Raw genomic sequence first — 18,997 nt, 5'->3', positions numbered from 1 at the left:
TGTTATTATACAACACCTGGTGTTTGACAACACACTGTCTGGTTATTATACAACACCTGGCGTTTGACGACAACACTGTCTGGTTATTATACAACACCTGGTGTTTGACAACACACTGTCTGGTTCTCATGTTATTATACAACACCTGGTGTTTGACAACACACTGGTTATTATACAACACCTGGCGTTTGACGACAACACTGTCTCGTTATTATAAAACACCTGGTGTTTGACAACACACTGTCTGGTTATTATACAACACCTGGCGTTTGACGACAACACTGTCTCGTTATTATAAAACACCTGGTGTTTGACAACACACTGTCATGTTATTATACAACACCTGGCGTTTGACGACACACTGTCTGGTTCTCATGTTATTATACAACACCTGGTGTTTGACAACACACTGTCTGGTTCTCATGTTATTATACAACACCTGGTGTTAGACAACACTGTCTGGTTATTATATAACACCTGGTGTTTGACAACACACTGTCTGGTTATTATAAAACACCTGGTGTTTGACGACACACTGTCTGGTTATTATACAACACCTGGTGTTTGACGACACACTGTCTGGTTATTATAAAACACCTGGTGTTTGACGACACACTGTCTGGTTCTCATGTTATTATACAACACCTGGTGTTTGACAACACACTGTCTGGTTATTATAAAACACCTGGTGTTTGACAACACACTGTCTGGTTATTATAGAACACCTGGTGTTTGACAACACACTGTCTGGTTATTATACAACACCTGGTGTTTGACGACACACTGTCTGGTTCTCATGTTATTATACAACACCTGGTGTTTGACAACACACTGTCTGCTTATTATACAACACCTGGTGTTTGACAACACACTGTCTGGTTATTATACAACACCTGGCGTTTGACAACACACTGTCTGGTTATTATAAAACACCTGGTGTTTGACGACACACTGTGGTTATTATACAACACCTGGCGTTTGACAACACACTGTCTGGTTCTCATGTTATTATAAAACACCTGGCATTTGACGACAACACTGTCTGGTTATTATAAAACACCTGGCGTTTGACAACACACTGTCTGGTTATTATAAAACACCTGGCGTTTGACAACACACTGTCTGGTTCTCATGTTATTATAAAACACCTGGCGTTTGACGACAACACTGTCTGGTTATCATGTTATTATAAAACACCTGGTGTTTGACGACACACTGTCTGGTTATTATACAACACCTGGCATTTGACCACAACACTGTCTGGTTATTATAAAACACCTGGTGTTTGACGACACACTGTCTGGTTATTATAAAACACCTGGTGTTTGACAACACACTGTCTGGTTCTCATGTTATTATACAACACCTGGCGTTTGACAACACACTGTCTGGTTCTCATGTTATTATACAACACCTGGCATTTGACAACACACTGTCTGGTTATTATACAACACCTGGCGTTTGACAACACACTGTCTGGTTCTCATGTTATTATAAAACACCTGGCGTTTGACGACAACACTGTCTGGTTATTATAAAGCACCTGGCGTTTGACAACACACTGTCTGGTTATTATAAAACACCTGGCGTTTGACAACACACTGTCTGGTTATTATAAAACACCTGGCGTTTGACAACACACTGTCTGGTTATTATACAACACCTGGCGTTTGACAACACACTGTCTGGTTATTATAAAACACCTGGTGTTTGACGACACACTGTCTGGTTATTATACAACACCTGGCGTTTGACAACACACTGTCTGGTTATTATAAAACACCTGGTGTTTGACGACACACTGTCTGGTTATTATACAACACCTGGCGTTTGACAACACACTGTCTGGTTATTATACAACACCTGGTGTTTGACAACACATTGTCTGGTTATTATAAAACACCTGGCGTTTGACAACACACTGTCATGTTATTATACAACACCTGGTGTTTGACAACACACTGTCTGGTTCTCATGTTATTATAAAACACCTGGCGTTGGACGACAACACTGTCTGGTTATTATAAAACACCTGGTGTTTGACGACACACTGTCTGGTTCTCATGTTATTATAAAACACCTGGTGTTTGACGACACACTGTCTGGTTATTATACAACACCTGGCGTTTGACGACAACACTGTCTGGTTATTATAAAACACCTGGTGTTTGACGACACACTGTCTGGTTATTATACAACACCTGGCGTTTGACAACACACTGTCTGGTTATTATACAACACCTGGTGTTTGACAACACATTGTCTGGTTATTATAAAACACCTGGCGTTTGACAACACACTGTCATGTTATTATACAACACCTGGTGTTTGACAACACACTGTCTGGTTCTCATGTTATTATACAACACCTGGCGTTTGACAACACACTGTCTGGTTCTCATGTTATTATACAACACCTGGCATTTGACAACACACTGTCTGGTTATTATACAACACCTGGCGTTTGACAACACACTGTCTGGTTCTCATGTTATTATACAACACCTGGTGTTTGACAACACACTGTCTGGTTATTATAAAACACCTGGCGTTTGACAACACACTGTCTGGTTATTATAAAACACCTGGCGTTTGAAGACACACTGTCTGGTTATTATACAACACCTGGCATTTGACAACACACTGTCTGGTTATTATAAAACACCTGGCGTTTGACAACACACTGTCTGGTTATTATAAAACACCTGGTGTTTGACGACACACTGTCTGGTTATTATACAACACCTGGCGTTTGACAACACACTGTCTGGTTCTCATGTTATTATAAAACACCTGGCGTTTGACGACACACTGTCTGGTTATTATAAAACACCTGGTGTTTGACAACACACTGTCTGGTTATTATACAACACCTGACGTTTGACGACAACACTGTCTGGTTATTATAAAACACCTGGTGTTTGACGACACACTGTCTGGTTATTATACAACACCTGGTGTTTGACAACACACTGTCTGGTTATTATAAAACACCTGGCGTTTGACAACACACTGTCTGGTTATTATAAAACACCTGGTGTTTGACAACACACTGTCTGGTTATTATAAAACACCTGGTGTTTGACGACACACTGTCTGGTTATTATACAACACCTGGTGTTTGACGACACACTGTCTGGTTATTATAAAACACCTGGTGTTTGACAACACACTGTCTGGTTCTCATGTTATTATACAACACCTGGTGTTTGACAACACTGTCTGGTTATTATAAAACACCTGGTGTTTGACGATACACTGTCTGGTTCTCATGTTATTATAAAACACCTGGCGTTTGACAACACACTGTCTGGTTATTATACAACACCTGGCGTTTGACAACACTGTGGTTATTATAAAACACCTGGCGTTTGACAACACACTGTCTGGTTATTATAAAACACCTGGCGTTTGACGACACACTGTCTGGTTATTATAAAACACCTGGTGTTTGACGACACACTTTCATGTTATTATAAAACACCTGGCGTTTGACGACACACTGTCTGGTTCTCATGTTATTATAAAACACCTGGTGTTTGACGACAACACTGTCTGGTTATTATAAAACACCTGGTGTTTGACAACACACTGTCTGGTTATTATAAAACACCTGGTGTTTGACGACACACTGTCTGGTTATTATAAAACACCTGGCGTTTGACGACAACACTGTCTGGTTATTATAAAACACCTGGTGTTTGACAACACACTGTCTGGTTATTATAAAACACCTTGCGTTTGACAACACACTGTCATGTTATTATACAACACCTGGCGATTGACAACACTCTGTCTGGTTCTCATGTTATTATACAACACCTGGTGTTTGACAACACACTGTCTGGTTCTCATGTTATTATACAACACCTGGTGTTCGACAACACACTGTCTGGTTATTATATAACACCTGGTGTTTGACAACACACTGTCTGGTTATTATAAAACACCTGGTGTTTGACGACACACTGTCTGGTTATTATACAACACCTGGTGTTTGACGACACACTGTCTGGTTATTATAAAACACCTGGTGTTTGACAACACACTGTCTGGTTCTCATGTTATTATACAACACCTGGTGTTTGACAACACACTGTCTGGTTATTATACAACACCTGGTGTTTGACAACACACTGTCTGGTTATTATACAACACCTGGCGTTTGACAACACACTGTCTGGTTATTATAAAACACCTGGTGTTTGACGACACACTGTGGTTATTATACAACACCTGGCGTTTGACAACACACTGTCTGGTTCTCATGTTATTATAAAACACCTGGCGTTTGACGACAACACTGTCTGGTTATTATAAAACACCTGGCATTTGACAACTCACTGTCTGGTTATTATAAAACACCTGGCGTTTGACAACACACTGTCTGGTTATTATACAACACCTGGCATTTGACAACACACTGTCTGGTTATTATACAACACCATGCGTTTGACAACACACTGTCTGGTTCTCATGTTATTATAAAACACCTGGTGTTTGACGACACACTGTCTGGTTATTATACAACACCTGGCGTTTGACAACACACTGTCTGGTTATTATAAAACACCTGGTGTTTGACAACACACTGTCTGGTTCTCATGTTATTATACAACACCTGGTGTTTGACAACACACTGTCATGTTATTATACAACACCTGGTGTTTGACAACACACTGTCTGGTTCTCATGTTATTATACAACACCTGGCGTTTGACAACACACTGTCTGGTTCTCATGTTATTATACAACACCTGGCATTTGACAACACACTGTCTGGTTATTATACAACACCTGGCGTTTGACAACACACTGTCTGGTTCTCATGTTATTATAAAACACCTGGCGTTTGACGACAACACTGTCTGGTTATTATAAAACACCTGGCGTTTGACAACACACTGTCTGGTTATTTTAAAACACCTGGCGTTTGACGACAACACTGTCTGGTTATTATAAAACACCTGGCGTTTGACAAGACTGTCTGGTTATTATAAAACACCTGGCGTTTGACAACACACTGTCTCGTTATTATAAAACACCTGGCGTTTGACAACACACTGTCTGGTTATTTTAAAACACCTGGCGTTTGACGACAACACTGTCTCGTTATTATAAAACACCTGGCGTTTGACAACACACTGTCTGGTTATTATAAAACACCTGGCGTTTGACGACAACACTGGTTATTATAAAACACCTGGTGTTTGACAACACACTGTCTGGTTATTATAAAACACCTGGCGTTTGACGACAACACTGTCTGGTTATTATAAAACACCTGGCGTTTGACAACACACTGTCTCGTGAGACATGTTATCATGTTGTTGTCATGCAGCTCTAAACCACGAAGCAGCTTTGAGGAGTTGGCGAGGCAGCTTTAGTTCAACTCGGGATAAGCGGTCACATGGAAGTTGCTTTTTAAGCCAGGTACGTTTCTATGTCAACGAATCCCCCAGATATTATATTAACTTCTTTATTAAAAAACATTTTTTACAGGAAATTAGCTTTAAACTGCAACATTCTCATGGCAAAATGTGTAGAATAGCAGGAAATTATCTCAGGGATTCTTGAAAGTCAGGACAATCCTTATCCGGCAGAGAAACTTTATTTTTGTAGTTGAAAAAATATATTTTGTTGAATTATTTGAGCTAAACATTTACATTCAGGGGGAATTTTATCAGGAAAAGAATAGTTTTATGAAATTTCTTCCTGTTATATCCTGTTATATCCTGTTATACCCTGTTATACCCTGTGATATCCTGTTATACCCTGTTATACCCTGTTATATCCTGTTATACTCTGTTATATCCTGTTATACCCCGTTATATCCTGTTATACCCTGTTATACCCTGTTATATCCTGTTATACCATGTTATACCGTGTTATATCCTGTTATACCCTGTTATATCCTGTTATATCCTGTTATACCCTGTTATACCCTGTTATATCCTGTTATACCCTGTTATATCCTGTTATACCCTGTTATATCCTGTTATACCCTGTTATATCCTGTTATACCCCGTTATATCCTGTTATACCCTGTTATACCCCGTTATATCCTGTTATACCCTGTTATACCCTGTTATATCCTGTTATACCATGTTATACCGTGTTATATCCTGTTATACCCTGTTATATCCTGTTATATCCTGTTATACCCTGTGATATCCTGTTATATCCTGTTATATCCTTTTATACCCTGTTATACCCTGTTTCAAATCAAATCAAATCAAATCAAAATCAAATCAAATCAAATCAAATTTATTTTTATATAGCCCTTCGTACATCAGCTGATATTCTCAAAGTGCTGTACAGAAACCCAGCCTAAAACCCCAAACAGCAAGCAAAGCATGTGAAAGAAGCACGGTGGCTAGGAAAAACTCCCTAGGAAAAACTCCCTAGAAAGGCCAAAAACCTAGGAAGAAACCTAGAGAGGAACCAGGCTATGAGGGGTGGCCAGTCCTCTTCTGGCTGTGCAGGGTGGATATTATAACAGAACATGGTCAAAATGTTAAAATGTTCATAAATGACCAGCATGGTCAAATAATAATAATCATAGTAGTTGTCGAGGGTGCAACAAGCACGTCCGGTGAACAGGTCAGGGTTCCATAGCCGCAGGCAGAACAGTTGAAACTGGAGCAGCAGCACGGCCAGGTGGACTGGGGACAGCAAGGAGTCATCATACCAGGTAGTCCTGAGGCATGGTCCTAGGGCTCAGGTCCTCCGAGAGAAAGACAGAAAGAGAGAAAGAGAGAATTAGAGAGAGCATATTTAAATACACACAGGACACCGGATAAGACAAGAGAAATACTCCAGATGTAACAGACTGACCCTAGCCCCCCGACACATAAACTACTGCAGCATAAATACTGGAGGCTGAGACAGGAGGGATCAGAAGACACTGTGGCCCCATCCGATGATACCCCCGGACAGGGCCAAACAGGCAGGATATAACCCCACCCACTTTGCCAAAGCACAGCCCCCACACCACTAGAGGGATGTCTCCAACCACCAACTTACCGTCCTAAGACAAGGCCGAGTATAGCCCACAACGATCTCCGCCATGGCACAACCCAAGGGGGGGGGGGGGGGGGGGGGCGCCAACCCAGACAGGAAGACCACGTCAGTGACTCAACCCACTCAAGTGACGCACCCCTCCCATGGACGGCATGGAAGAACACCAGTAGGCCAGTGACTCAGCCTCTGTAAAAGGGTTAGAGGCAGAGAATCCCAGTGGAAAGAGGGGAACCGGCAAGGCAGAGACAGCAAGGGCGGTTCGTTGCTCCAGCCTTTCCGTTCACCTTCACACTCCTGGGCCAGACTATACTTAATCATAGGACCTACTGAAGAGATAAGTCTTCAGTAAAGACTTAAAGGTTGAGACTGAGTCTGCGTCTCTCACATTGGTAGGCAGACCATTCCATAAAAATGGAGCTCTATAGGAGAAAGCCCTACCTCCAGCCGTTTGCTTAGAAATTCTAGGGACAATTAGGAGGCCTGCGTCTTGTGACCGTAGCGTACGTGTAGGTATGTACGGCAGGACCAAATCGGAAAGATAGGTAGGAGCAAGCCCATGTAATGCTTTGTAGGTTAGCAGTAAAACCTTGAAATCAGCCCTTGCCTTAACAGGAAGCCAGTGTAGGGAGGCTAACACTGGAGTAATATGATCAAATTTTTTGGTTCTAGTCAGGATTCTAGCAGCCGTATTTAGCACTAACTGAAGTTTATTTAGTGCTTTATCCGGGTAGCCGGAAAGTAGAGCATTGCAGTAGTCCAGCCTAGAAGTAACAAAAGCATGGATTAATTTTTCTGCGTCATTTTTGGACAGAAAATTTCTGATTTTTGCAATGTTACGTAGATGGAAAAAAGCTATCCTTGAAACAGTCTTGATATGTTCTTCAAAAGAGAGATCAGGGTCCAGAGTAACGCCGAGGTCCTTCACAGTTTTATTTGAGACGACTGTACAACCATCCAGATTAATTGTCAGATTCAACAGAAGATCTCTTTGTTTCTTGGGACCTAGAACAAGCATCTCTGTTTTGTCCGAGTTTAAAAGTAGAAAGTTTGCAGCCATCCACTTCTTTATGTCTGAAACACAGGCTTCTAGCGAGGGCAATTTTGGGGCTTCACCATGTTTCATTGAAATGTACAGCTGTGTGTCGTCTGCATAGCAGTGAAATTTAACATTATGTTTTCGAATGACATCCCCAAGAGGTAAAATATATAGTGAAAACAATAGTGGTCCTAAAACGGAACCTTGAGGAACACCGAAATTTACAATTGATTTGTCAGAGGACAAACCATTCACAGAGACAAACTGATATCTTTCCGACAGATAAGATCTAAACCAGGCCAGAACTTGTCCATGTAGACCAATTTGGGTTTCCAATCTCTCCAAAAGAATGTGGTGATCGATGGTATCAAAAGCGGCACTAAGATCTAGGAGCACGAGGACAGATGCAGAGCCTCGGTCTGACGTCATTAAAAGGTCATTTACCACCTTCACAAGTGCAGTCTCAGTGCTATGATGGGGTCTAAAACCAGACTGAAGCGTTTCGTATACATTGTTTGTCTTCAGGAAGGCAGTCAGTTGCTGTGCAACAGCTTTTTCTAAAATTTTGGAGAGGAATGGAAGATTCGATATAGGCCGATAGTTTTTTATAATTTCTGGATCAAGATTCGGCTTTTTCAAGAGAGGCTTTATTACTGCCACTTTTAGTGAGCTTGGTACACATCCGGTGGATAGAGAGCCGTTTATTATGTTCAACATAGGAGGGCCAAGCACAGGAAGCAGCTCTTTCAGTAGTTTAGTTGGAATAGGGTCCAGTATGCAGCTTGAGGGTTTGGAGGCCATGATTATTTTCATCATTGCGTCAAGAGATATAGTACTAAAACACTTTAGTATCTCCCTTGATCCTAGGTCCTGGCAGAGTTGTGCAGACTCAGGACAATGGAGCTTTGGAGGAATACCCAGATTTAAAGAGGAGTCTGTAATTTGCTTTCTAATGATCATGATCTTTTCCTCAAAGAAGTTCATAAATTTATTACTGCTGAAGTGAAAGCCATCCTCCATTTGCGAAGGCTGCTTTTTAGTTAGCTTTGCGACAGTATCAAAAAGAAATTTCGGATTGTTCTTATTTTCCTCAATTAAGTTGGAAAAATAGGATGATCGAGCAGCAGTAAGGGCTCTTCGATACTGCACGGTACTGTCTTTCCAAGCTAGTCGGAAGACTTCCAGTTTGGTGTGGCGCCATTTCCGTTCCAATTTTCTGGAAGCTTGCTTCAGAGCTCGTGTATTTTCTGTATACCAGGGAGCTAGTTTCTTATGACAGATGTTTTTAGTTTTTAGGGGTGCAACTGCATCTAGGGTATTGCGCAAGGTTAAATTGAGTTCCTCGGTTAGGTGGTTAACTGATTTTTGTCCTCTGACGTCCTTGGGTAGGCAGAGGCAGTCTGGAAGGGCATCAAGGAATCTTTGGGTTGTCTGAGAATTTATAGCACGACTTTTAATGCTCCTTGGTTGGGGTCTGAGCAGATTATTTGTTGCAATTGCAAACGTAATAAAATGGTGGTCCGATAGTCCAGGATTATGAGGAAAAACATTTAGATCCACAACATTTATTCCATGGGACAAAACTAGGTCCAGAGTATGACTGTGGCAGTGAGTAGGTCCAGAGACATGTTGGACAAAACCCACTGAGTCGATGATGGCTCCGAAAGCCTTTTGGAGTGGGTCTGTGGACTTTTCCATGTGAATGTTAAAGTCACCAAAAATTAGAATATTATCTGCTATGACTACAAGATCCGATAGGAATTCAGGGAACTCAGTGAGGAACACTGCATATGGCCCAGGAGGCCTATAAACAGTAGCTATAAAAAGTGAGTGAGTAGGCTGCATAGATTTCATGACTAGAAGCTCAAAAGACGAAAACGTCATTGTTGTTTTTTTTTTTGTAAATTGAAATTTGCTATCGTAAATGTTAGCAACACCTCCGCCTTTGCCGGATGCACGGGGGGTATGGTCACTAATGTAACCTGGGGGTGAGGCCTCATTTAACACAGTAAATTCATCAGGCTTAAGCCATGTTTCAGTCAGGCCAATCACATCAAGATTATTATCAGTGATTAGTTCATTGACTATAACTGCCTTGGAAGTGAGGGATCTAACATTAAGTAACCCAATTTTGAGATGTGAGGTATCACAATCTCTTTCAATAATGGCAGGAATGGAGGAGGTCTTTATACTAGTGAGATTGCTAAAGCGAACACCGCCATTTTTAATTTTGCCCAACCTAGATCGAGGCACAGACACGGTCTCAATGGGGGAAGCTGAGCTGACTACACTGACTGTGCTAGTGGCAGACTCCACTAAGCTGGCAGGCTGGCTAACAGCCTGCTGCCTGGCCTGCACCCTATTTCATTGTGGAGCTAGAGGAGTTAGAGCCCTGTCTATGTTCGTAGATAAGATGAGAGCACCCCTCCAGCTAGGATGGAGTCCGTCACTCCTCAACAGGCCAGGCTTGGTCCTGTTTGTGGGTGAGTCCCAGAAAGAGGGCCAATTATCTACAAATTCTATCTTTTGGGAGGGGCAGAAAACAGTTTTCAACCAGCGATTGAGTTGTGAGACTCTGCTGTAGAGCTCATCACTCCCCCTAACTGGGAGGGGGCCAGAGACAATTAATCGATGCCGACACATCTTTCTAGCTGATTTACACGCTGAAGCTATGTTGCGCTTGGTGACCTCTGACTGTTTCATCCTAACATCGTTGGTGCCGACGTGGATAACAATATCTCTATACTCTCTACACTCGCCAGTTTTAGCTTTGGCCAGCACCGTCTTTAGATTAGCCTTAACGTCGGTAGCCCTGCCCCCTGGTAAACAGTGTATGATCGCTGGATGATTAGTTTTAAGTCTAATACTGCGGGTAATGGAGTCGCCAATGACTAGGGTTTTCAATTTGTCAGAGCTAATGGTGGGAGCCGTCGGCGTCTCAGACCCCACAACGGGAGGAGTAGAGACCAGAGAAGTCTCGGCCTCCGACTCCGACTCGCTTAATGGGGAGAACCGGTTGAAAGTTTCTGTCGGCTGAATAAGCGACACCGGTTGAGCATTCCTACAGCGTTTCCCTCCAGAAGCCATGAGAAAGATGTCCGGCTGCGGGGACCGTGCGAGGGGGTTTATACTAACGTTACTATCTGTACTTACTGGTGGCACAGACGCTGTTTCATCCTTTCCTACACTGAAATTACCCTTGCCTAACGATCGCGTCTGAAGCTGGGCTTGCAGCACAGCTATCCTTGCCGTAAGGCGATCGTTCTCCTGTATATTATAAGTACAACGACTGCAATTAGAAGGCATCATGTTAATGTTACTTAGCTTCGGCTGTTTGAAGTCCTGACGAACCATGTCCAGATAAAACCTCCGGGGATGAATGAAAAAAGTTGAGTGAGGAAAAAAGTTGAGTGAGGGAAAAAGTAAAAATATACGGTAATGAAAAAGTAAAAAACCGTCAGGTATCAAAGTAAGATCGGCAACAAAAACGCACAGCAGCGTAAACAAGTCTGCAAGCTGTTATATCCTGTTATACCCTGTTATATCCTGTTATATCCTGTTATACCCTGTTATACCCTGTTATACCCTGTTTCACATCCGGGTTACAAGACCAGGAGGCAGAGTTGCAAAGAAAAATAACTTAGTTATAAAAAAGTTATACAGCCAAGACACTGGCTATAACAAAAACAGAAATTAGTCCGGCAGCCTTTAATAAGTTTGGAGATTTGTATTACACATTTAAATAATCTAATGTTAGAATTAAACAATCAAGGCCTTTAAACACTTGTTGGACAATAAACTTGTTGGACAATAAACTTATTTTTATGAAAAGATGTTTAAAAAATAATAGGCTGTTGTTGTTCCTTTACTTCCCAGGTGTCCGACTCATTCCACGGAGGGCCGGTATGTCTGCAGGCTTTCTTGATTTATTCATTAAGGTCACTCATTCCACGGAGGGCCGGTATGTCTGCAGGCTTTCTTGATTTATTCATTAAGGTCACTCATTCCACGGAGGGCCGGTATGTCTGCAGGCTTTCTTGATTTATTCATTAAGGTCACTCATTCCACGGAGGGCCGGTATGTCTGCAGGCTTTCTTGATTTATTCATTAAGGTCACTCATTCCACGGAGGGCCGGTATGTCTGCAGGCTTTCTTGATTTATTCATTAAGGTCACTCATTCCACGGAGGGCCGGTATGTCTGCAGGCTTTCTTGATTTATTCATTAAGGTCACTCATTCCACGGAGGGCCGGTATGTCTGCAGGCTTTCTTGATTTATTCATTAAGGTCACTCATTCCACGGAGGGCCGGTATGTCTGCAGGCTTTCTTGATTTATTCATTAAGGTCACTCATTCGTAAAGAACTCCACTCACCTGGTTGTGTAGGTGTTAATTGAATGAGTTGGTTGCTCTACATGGTGTGATAGCTGATACTCTATCAAAATATAACTTGTTAAAAACAAGTCCATGGTGTGATAGCTGATACTCTATCAAAATATAACTTGTTAAAAACAAGTCCATGGTGTGATAGCTGATACTCCATCAAAATATAACTTGTTAAAAACAAGTCCATGGTGTGATAGCTGATACTCCATCAAAATATAACTTGTTAAAAACAAGTCCATGGTGTGATAGCTGATACTCCATCAAAATATAACTTGTTAAAAACAAGTCCATGGTGTGATAGCTGATACTCCATCAAAATATAACTTGTTAAAAACAAGTCCATGGTGTGATAGCTGATACTCCATCAAAATATAACTTGTTAAAAACAAGTCCATGGTGTGATAGCTGATACTCCATCAAAATATAACTTGTTAAAAACAAGTCCATGGTGTGATAGCTGATACTCTATCAAAATATAACTTGTTAAAAACAAGTCCATGGTGTGATAGCTGATACTCCATCAAAATATAACTTGTTAAAAACAAGTCCATGGTGTGATAGCTGATACTCCATCAAAATATAACTTGTTTAAAACAAGTCCATGGTGTGATAGCTGATACTCCATCAAAATATAACTTGTTAAAAACAAGTCCATGGTGTGATAGCTGATACTCCATCAAAATATAACTTGTTAAAAACAAGTCCATGGTGTGATAGCTGATACTCCATCAAAATATAACTTGTTAAAAACAAGTCCATGGTGTGATAGCTGATACTCTATCAAAATGTAAAAACAAGTCCATGGTGTTCCGTCTTTCTAGAATCCCTGAGCTCTAAAACGGCAACGTTTTCTCTCAGCCTCTCGGCAAAATGTGTTAAATATACTAAACAAAAAATATAAACGCAACAATTTTCATTGATTTTACTAAGTTACAGTTCACATGAGGAAATCAGTCAATTGAAATGAATTCATTAGGTCCTATTTGATGGATGTCACATGACTGGGAATACAGATATGCGTCTGTTGGTCACAGACACCTTAAAAGAATTTAACTCACAATGGGCCTCAGGATCTCGTCACTGTAGTTTTTTGCATTGAAATTTCCACTGATAAAATGCAATTGGGTTCGTTGTCAGTAGCTTATGCCTGCCCATACCATAACCCCACCGCCACCATGGGGCACTCTGTTCACAATGTTGACATCAGCAAACTGCTCGCCCACATGACGCCAGACACGTGGTCTGCAGTTGTGAGGCCAGTTGGACGTACTGCCAAATTCTCTAAAACGACGTTGGAGGCAGCTTATGGTAGAGAAATGGACATTCAATTCTCTGGCAACAGCTCTGGTGGACATTCCTGCAGTCAGCATGCCAATTGCACGCTTTCTCAAAACTTGAGACATCTGTGGCATTGTGTTGTTTGACAAAACTGCACCTTTTAGTGTGGCCTTTTATTGTCCCCAGCACAAGGTGCACCTATGTAATAATCATGCTGTTTAATCAGGCTCTACACGGGGAGGGGAGGAGATGGGAGAGGAGGAGACGGAAGGGGAGGAGATGGGAGGCAGGGGGAGGGGAGGGGAGGAAGGGAGAGGAAAGGAGAGATACCACACACACAACAGAGACCACACAACGGACACCACACAACGGAGACCACAAAACGGAGACCACACAATGGAGACCACACAACGGATGCCACACAACGGAGACCACACAACGGAGACCACACAACGGAGACCACGCAACAGATGCCACACAACAGAGACCACACAACAGAGACCACACAACAGAGACCACACAACAGAGACCACACAACAGAGACCACACAAAAGAGACCACACAAAAGAGACCACACAATGGAGACCACACAACGGAGACCACACAACGGAGACCACACACAACAGAGACCACACACAACGGAGAGTGTTAAACTGGAGAGAGGTTGGGTGTCCCGGGATGCTGTTAAACTGGAGAGAGGTTGGGTGTCCCGGGATGCTGTTAAACTGGAGAGAGGTTGGGTGTCCCGGGATGCTGTTAAACTGGAGAGAGGTTGGGTGTCCCGGGATGCTGTTAAACTGGAGAGAGGTTGAGTGTCCCGGGATGCTGTTAAACTGGAGAGAGGTTGGGTGTCCCGGGATGCTGCTAAACTGGAGAGAGGTTGGGAGACCCGGGATGCTGTTAAACTGGAGAGAGGTTGGGAGACCTGGGATGCTGTTAAACTGGAGAGAGGTTAGGAGACCCGGGATGGTGTTAAACTGGAGAGTGGACCCTTACCAGGATGCTGTTAAACTGGAGAGTGGACCCTCACCGGGATGCTGTTAAACTGGAGAGAGGTTGGGAGACCCGGGATGCTGTTAAACTGGAGAGTGGACCCTCACCGGGATGCTGTTAAACTGGAGAGTGGACCCTCACCGGGATGCTGTTACACTGTAAAGGCACACAGTTTTTATGTAAACCAATAATGATTAATATAAAGGAAGTGGATCTCTCCAAACCAATAATGATTAATGTAAGGAAGTGGACCTCTCCAAACCAGTAATGATTCATGTAAGGAAGTGGACCTCTCCAAACCAATCATGATTAATGTAAGGAAGTGGACCTCTCCAAACCAATAATGATTAATGTAAAGGAAGTGGACCTCTCCAAACCAATAATGATTCGTGTAAGGAAGTTGATCTCTCCAAACCAATCATGGTTAATGTAAAGGAAGTGGACCTCTCTAAACCACTAATGATTCATGTGAAGGAAGTTGATTTCTCCAAACCAATCATGATTAATGTAAAGGAAGTGGACCTCTCGTAACCAATAATGATTCATGTAAAGGAAGTGGAACTCTCCAAACAAATAATGATTAATATAAAGGAAGTGGACCACTCCAAACCAATCATGATTAATGTAAGGGAAGTGGACCTCTCCAAACCAATAATGATTAACATAAAGGAAGTGGAACTCTCCAAACCAAAAATGATTCATATAAAGGAATTGGACCTCTCCAAACCAATAATGATTCATATAAAGGAATTGGACCTCTCCAAACCAATCATGATTCATATAAATGAATTGAACCTCTCCAAACCAATAATGATTCATATAAAGGAATTGGACCTCTCCAAACCAATCATGATTCATATAAAGGAATTGGACCTCTCCAAAACAATAATGACTAATATAAAGGAAGTGAACCATTCCAAACCAATAATGATTAACATAAAGGAAGTGAACCTCTCCAAACCAATAATGATTAACATAAAGGAAGAGAACCTCTCCAAACCAATAATGATTAATATAAAGGAAGTGGACCTCTCCAAACCAATAATGATTCAAGTAAAGGAAGTGGACCTCTCCAAACCAATAATGATTAATATAAAGGAATTGGACCTCTCCAAACCAATAATGACTAATATAAAGGAAGTGGACCACTCCAAACCAATAATGATTCATGTAAGGAAGTGGACCACTCCAAACCAATAATGATTCATATAAAGGAAGTGAACCTCTCCAAACCAATAATGATTCATGTAAGGAAGTGGACCTCTCCAAACCAATAATGATTAATATAAAGGAAGTGGACCACTCCAAACCAATAATGACTAATATAAAGGAAGTGGACCTCTCCAAACCAATAATGATTAACATAAAGGAAGTGAACCTCTCCAAACCAATAATGATTCATATAAATGAATTGGATCTCTCCAAACCAATAATGATTCATATAAAGGAATTGGACCTCTCCAAACCAATCATGATTCATGTAAGGAAGTGGACCTCTCCAAACCAATAATGACTAATATAAAGGAAGTGGACCTCTCCAAACCAATAAAGATTCATGTAAGGAAGTGGTCCACTCCAAACCAATAATGATTAATATAAAGGAAGTGAACCTCTCCAAACCAATAATGATTCATGTAAGGAAGTGGACCTCTCCAAACCAATAATGATTAATATAAAGGAAGTGGACCACTCCAAACCAATCATGATTCATGTAAGGAAGTGGACCTCTCCAAACCAATAATGACTAATATAAAGGAAGTGGACCACTCCAAACCAATAATGATTCATGTAAGGAAGTGGACCACTCCAAACCAATAATGATTAATATAAAGGAAGTGAACCTCTCCAAACCAATAATGATTAATGTAAGGAAGTGGACCTCTCCAAACCAATAATGATTAATATAAAGGAAGTGGACCACTCCAAACCAATAATGATTAATATAAAGGAAGTGGACCTCTCCAAACCAATAATGATTAACATAAAGGAAGTGAACCTCTCCAAACCAATAATGATTCATATAAAGGAATTGGACCTCTCCAAAACAATAATGACTAATATAAAGGAAGTGAACCATTCCAAACCAATAATGATTAACATAAAGGAAGTGAACCTCTCCAAACCAATAATGATTAACATAAAGGAAGAGAACCTCTCCAAACCAATAATGATTAATATAAAGGAAGTGGACCTCTCCAAACCAATAATGATTCAAGTAAAGGAAGTGGACCTCTCCAAATCAATAATGATTAATATAAAGGAAGTGAACCTCTCCAAACCAATAATGATTAATGTAAGGAAGTGGACCTCTCCAAACCAATAATGATTAATATAAAGGAAGTGGACCTCTCCAAACCAATAATGATTAATGTAAGGAAGTGGACCCCTCCAAACCAATAATGATTCATATAAAGGAATTGGACCTCTCCAAACCAATAATGATTAATATAAAGGAATTGGACCTCTCCAAACCAATAATGACTAATATAAAGGAAGTGGACCACTCCAAACCAATAATGATTCATGTAAGGAAGTGGACCACTCCAAACCAATAATGATTAATATAAAGGAAGTAAACCTCTCCAAACCAATAATGATTCATGTAAGGAAGTGGACCTCTCCAAACCAATAATGATTAATATAAAGGAAGTGGACCACTCCAAACCAATAATGATTAATATAAAGGAAGTGGACCTCTCCAAACCAATAATGATTAACATAAAGGAAGTGAACCTCTCCAAACCAATAATGATTCATATAAAGGAATTGGACCTCTCCAAACCAATAATGACTAATATAAAGGAAGTGGACCTCTCCAAACCAATAATGATTCAAGTAAAGGAAGTGGACCTCTCCAAATCAATAATGATTAATATAAAGGAAGTGAACCTCTCCAAACCAATAATGATTAATGTATGGAAGTGGACCTCTCCAAACCAATAATGATTAATATAAAGGAAGTGGAGCACTCCAAACCAATAATGATTAATATAAAGGAAGTGGACCTCTCCAAACCAATAATGATTAATATAAAGGAAGTGGACCTCTCCAAACCAATAATGATTAATGTAAGGAAGTGGACCCCTCCAAACCAATAATGATTCATATAAAGGAATTGGACCTCTCCAAACCAATAATGATTAATATAAAGGAATTGGACCTCTCCAAACCAATAATGACTAATATAAAGGAAGTGAACCTTTCCAAACCAATAATGATTAACATAAAGGAAGTGGACCTCTCCAAACCAATAATGATTCATATAAAAGAATTGGACCTCTCCAAACCAATAATGGTTCATGTAAGGAAGTGAACCTCTCCAAACCAACAATGATTCATTTAAAGGAAGTGAACCTCTCCAAACCAATAATAAATCATGTAAGGAAGTGAACCTCTCCAAACCAATAATGACTCATGTAAAGGATGTGAACCTCTCCAAACCAATAATGATTCATGTAAAGGAAGTGAACCTCTCCAAACCAATAATGATTAACATAAAGGAAGTGAACCTCTCCAAACCAATAATGATTAACATAAAGGAAGTGAATCTCTCCAAACCAATAATGATTCATGTAAAGGAAGTGAACCTCTCCAATCCAATAATGATTCATGTAAAGGAAGTGAAACTCTCCAAACCAACAATGACTAATGTAAAGGAAGTGAACCTCTCCAAACCAATAATGATTCATGTAAGGAAGTGAACCTCTCCAAACCAATAATGATTAATATAAAGGAAGTGAAACTCTCCAAACCAATAATGATTAATATCAAGGAAGTGAACCTCTCCAACCCAATAATGATTAATGTAAGGAATTGGACCTCTCCAAACCAATCATGATTCATGTAAGGAAGTGGACCTCTCCAAACCAATAATGATTAATATAAAGGAAGTGGACCACTCCAAACCAATAATGATTAATATAAAGGAAGTGGACCTCTCCAAACCAATAATGATTAACATAAAGGAAGTGAACCTCTCCAAACCAATAATGATTCATATAAAGGAATTGGACCTCTCCAAAACAATAATGACTAATATAAAGGAAGTGAACCATTCCAAACCAATAATGATTAACATAAAGGAAGTGAACCTCTCCAAACCAATAATGATTAACATAAAGGAAGAGAACCTCTCCAAACCAATAATGATTAATATAAAGGAAGTGGACCTCTCCAAACCAATAATGATTCAAGTAAAGGAAGTGGACCTCTCCAAATCAATAATGATTAATATAAAGGAAGTGAACCTCTCCAAACCAATAATGATTAATGTAAGGAAGTG

Source organism: Salmo salar, chromosome 12 (assembly GCF_965601325.2).
Source record: "Salmo salar chromosome 12, fSalSal1, whole genome shotgun sequence".
Taxonomy (NCBI): domain Eukaryota; kingdom Metazoa; phylum Chordata; class Actinopteri; order Salmoniformes; family Salmonidae; genus Salmo; species Salmo salar.
Note: the sequence above shows the minus strand (reverse complement) of the source record.